Genomic DNA, 5,048 nt, shown 5'->3' with positions numbered 1-5,048 from the left:
GGCTTTTATCTCAACCGAAGATAATGTTGCCTATTCCTATAACATCAACATAACGCTACCTTGACCGAGGCTTAGCGAAATTGGTTAATAATAAAATATTCTGTTGGCTTTTAAATTTAAAATTAATTTTAGTAAATTTCATTGACGTTTTTTGTTGTGAAAACAATAAAAATCATACCTAATTAGCCAGCACTTTAATTCCAATTCCAAAATTTTAATTTTAACCGAGAGCTCAAACGCCATGTTTTTCTTGCTTAATATCCAACTAACGGTGTGAATCACGACACAAACGCCGCAAGTCCAATATAAAAATTGAGTACTAAAATGCGTGTCTCTAACAGTGGTAAAACGCCGTAATTCCAATGGTAGGATTTTACTTTACTTAACTAACTCAACCAACACCTGATTCTGACTAACTAGGCCACGGGGAGTTCGAAAAAAATAGTGAAAAAATTCCAAACCCGCCGCAAGTTGGTCAAAAAATTTTTTGAAAATTTGAAAATTGCATGTACTTACCGCCATTAAGACCGCTACGCGCCTAAACGCATTCTGCCCTCGATCTTGAAAAACTACCCGGGGGGGTAAATATAATAACAAGGACTCGCGACGGAAATCAGGGAGCACACACTGCGGAAATATAGCTATGAAATTTTAAACACCCACTGAAACACATAGAATTCTCATACCAGAATAGAAAAATATTTGAAGCAAGCTCCAATTTTAAAATAAACAACGATATTTTGCTAAATTGCGTAGATTATTTCGGAAGTAAATGAAGATAAACAATAATATTTTGGAAAAGGCGAAACATTATTTGGGAAGTAAATGAAGATAAACCACAATATTTTGGAAATGGCGTAACATTATTTGGGAAATAAATGAAGATATATTACTTACTCGGTTCGGCTCTTCTAACGGCCAGCCTTAAAAGAAAAGGTCTAGAAAAGGCTAAACATTCATTCGCCACATTTCAGCCTGCGTTGAAATACGAGTGGCTAAAAGTAAACAATGTTGATATCTCTTAATTTATTCGAGAAAATTAACTCGATTCGTCTTAAGTCGACCGTTTCTTCGCTCGGACGCTGTTTTGATTCCGCCGGTTGCCTTTCAAAGTTACCTTACATTTACACTATTACCGATTTGTATATCTTTGGATTTAATGGTTGATGATTTTAATTAATTTAGCATTAATTACTACAATCAAGAACCTCGAAAGGAGTTAATTGGGCCTTAGTACCATTAAATTGTTGTTTAATATTAATTTTTGCCTCTAGTTGAGATTTCCATTCTGCGGTAACGTTTGATGAATTTGACTGATTTTCAGTATTATTATGAATAATGGCTGGAATGAGACGAAAATTTGAAGGACGAAGCGAACCGGGACGTTTATTAACTGGTATTTTTTTCGTGAAACTATTCCGCGAGTAAGGCGATTATGACGATTATTTTTGATAGTATAAAATTTTGCGTCGTTTGTCTAATATATCATGAACCAACGAGTGTCCGTATCTTTGAAAACAGCCATACGATTAGCTTGAAAACAGCGCTGACGCTTTAAGTGACCGTCTTTATTAATGGGAAAAAGTTTCAATTCAATCGCTCTAAGGTAAGTAATTTTTTTAAATTAATTTTCAAGTTTGGGTTCCCGAGCAAATAAATTAGTTTAGCACTTGAAATTAGAACTCTCCGTGCGTTAAAGTCAATTTCTTGTCGAGCACTGCTCTGATTGTCTTGAAATTGAACCTTTAACCACTTTGGAAGCTGTTAATTACTGAACGGCAATTAAAGAAGAATAGATTACTTAAAAGGCGCGAAAAGAGACCAAGATACTGTGGGAGGCGCTATCGGGATTTGCTTGAATAGTTTTGAGCAAACCGAAATAGCCGACAAAGGTTGGTGTCGCTTTTCGTTGTATTAACGCAGCCTAACGTAGTATCAAATGGGATTAATAATTAATTAATCTTAATTTAAATTTCGAAGGAAGTTGGAGTTGTTTTCAACACAGGGTTTCTTCATTCTGAGCTTCCACTGTACAAATTGAAAGGAAAACTAAGTTTCTTTCTTAAATTATTTGTATTTTATCAATAAACGGCGTTAAATAGAGTCAAGTGTGTTTTTAATTGCTTTAATTTACATGAAATCTGCGTTCAATTGCCCACTGTGTTAAGGTTTAAAGCTCCGCATTTCAAATTTGGCTCCCACGAAAACGATTGAACGCTCTCGACGCGTGCGCTCTGATTCCGTTGCCTGGTTACAGCGTCCTTCTCTCTACACGGCTAGTTTCGTCTGCTTTAAGGCCGAGGCTTAACGAGGGAAGTTCTTAATTACAGTGCTGGGCAAACCTTAATTTAAACTATTCCCCCTTAACAACATTTGCTGTTCCGTTTTTTTACGACTTAAGAGGGCGCACACTATCTTGGCCCCCAGGCCAAACATTACTTGATCAAGTTAATCCGGCCCTGTAGCTAAGCCTAAAAGACGGCTGACGGAGTCACGGACACCCTTTCCAAGTTTAAATTACCTAACCTAAATCTAATAATGGATGCTAGCCACTGTATAGCCATGGATAAAGAATGCGCGTGAGGAAATATGTTTTCACGCTATAGGATCGGCAACTCCCTATCTCGAACGACAGCTTATTCTGTATATACTCGGTTGTCATCACGCGCAAAGCTAGGATTCTATGTAATCTAGCGTTGCTAACAAGAGACAAAAAACTTCAGGATCTTCAGGATTTAAAATCGTTTAAAATACCCTGAAGTTTTTTGTCTCTTGTCAGCACGCGCAAGGCTAGGTTACATAGAGACCTAGCTTTGCGCGTGCTGACAACCGATGTTGTAACAGAGTATATACAGAATAAGCTGTCGTCCAAGATAGGGAGTTGCCTATCCTGTAGAGTGAAAACAAATTTCCTCACGCGCATTCTTTATCCATGGTATAGCCTTATAACGTGTTGAAGGGTGTTGTTGTACAATTGTGACACAATGGAAACCACTCAGAGTAATGCAAAATAATTTTTGTCCTGCCTTTTTAGCTGAGAGGATGTATCGCCAAGTGCGGAGCGCCTACCTATTCTCCGTGTCAGTCGCAACTCAAATTAAAAAATATGTTAACATCTTTCAATTTTTATATTGTAAAATAAATAAATAGAATAATTGATGGACCTTAGGCCTAATCTAAATCGATAGTCCTAACCTAGCAAAATTCCTAATCAGACTTAGCTTTACCGTCCCCTTATTTTCTTTCTGGCCAAAATATAAAACGTGTCAATGAATGTCGTGACTTATGTGTTCAAATAGCCCTCAACCTAAAATTCCATTCCCATATTAAAAAATCTGTGGTCGTGCTCATGGCTTAATAACCACTGTTAAAGCTAACTTTCTGGGAATCACAACTGACCTTCTTACTAGACTTTACCACAGTTACATTCGCCCCATTCTTGAATTTGGTTGCCAAATATGGAACCCCATTCAGCTATTAATATTAATAATCTAGACAATGTCCAGTGTTGTCTCTCACGTATCCCATCTAGACTACGACCTCTATATTTTGACCTCCTAAACACCCCTAATCAAAACTTATTTTTCTCTTGCTCTTACAAGGGTTCATGGTCAAAAATTATTTCACAGCCATGCCCGTAAAGACCAGCTAAAGCACTCTTTTTTCCGTAGAACGGTTCCCATTTGGAATTCACTTCCTCCTGACATTATATCAATAAAATCTATTGTTCAATTTCAGTCGGCACTTAAAAAATTACCTCAAAATATAAGGCCCCATATGTATCTCTATATTCTTCGGAGCTGTAATAAGGTTTTCAAAAAAACACTAGCTCGACATTTCCCCCACAGGAACAAAAAAAATCTATACATAGTGTTCAGACTAGAAGGACTGCAGTAACGGATAGAATTTAGTTACACCTAATGCGTGAAAACTAATTTCCTCACGCGAATTTATTTAACCATGATATCGGTATGGTCCCATTTCTCCCAATTCTGTGTTTCCCAAAATACATTTTTATCCCAAACTTTCCGATTCCCAGTTCTCCCAATCTTATATTTCCCAATCGGAATTTTTATCCCAAACTATTCAATTCTCATTTCTCCCAAGCGAATGGTTTCGTCTAATATTTTATGCTGCAAAGGGTTGCTTTCAAAACGACTTTGATTATTTTTAATGCGAATAGGTTAGGTTAGTTTAGTTTAGTTTAGTTTAGTTTAGGTTAGGTTTGGTTTGGTTAGGTTAGGTTAGGTTAAATAATTTTCCTACCAATTAATGTGAAGTGTTATTCCAAATGTATTATATTTTTCTGCTAGATCCACGAGAAAGTTCGTGTTTTATAAATCTTTTAACTATGGTACGCCTTTTCCAAAATATTAATGTTTAACTTCATTGACTTCTCAAATAATATGCCTTTTCCAAAACATTACTGTTATGTTAGGTTAGGTTAGGTTTGGTTAGGTTAGGTTAGGTTTGGTTTGGTTTGGTTGGGTTAGGTTAGGTTAAATAATTTTCCTACCAATTAATGTGAAGTGTTATTCTAAATGTATTATATTTTTCTGCTAGATCCACGAGAAAGTTCGTGTTTTATAAATCATTTAACTATGGTACGCCTTTTCCAAAATATTGATGTTTAGCTTCATTGACTTCTCAAATAATATGCCTTTTCCAAAACATTACTGTTGTGTTATGTTAGGTTAGGTTTGGTTAATAATATTTTATAAATCATTTAGCTATGGTACGCCTTTTCTAAAATATTGATGTTTAGCTTCATTGACTTCTCAAATAATATGCCTTTTCCAAAACATTACTGTTATGATAGGTTAGGTTTGGTTTGGTTAAGTTAGGTTAGTAATATTTTATAAATCATTTAACAATGTTACGCCTTTTCCAAAATATTGACGTTTAGCTTCATTGACTTCTCAAATAATAAGCCTTTTCCAAAACATTACTGTTATGTTATGTAAGGTTAGGTTTGGTTTGGTTAGGAGGACGTCTCTTCCTCTTTGGAGCGGTTATACACTTCAAGTAAGTGTATCCCTTAAGAAATG

Source organism: Phalangium opilio, unplaced genomic scaffold (assembly GCF_054372755.1).
Source record: "Phalangium opilio isolate 3A_F unplaced genomic scaffold, DU_Popi_V2 ptg000039l_1, whole genome shotgun sequence".
NCBI classification, from domain to species: domain Eukaryota; kingdom Metazoa; phylum Arthropoda; class Arachnida; order Opiliones; family Phalangiidae; genus Phalangium; species Phalangium opilio.
The sequence above is the reverse complement of the archived record's forward strand: the minus strand, read 5'-3'. Positions refer to the sequence as shown.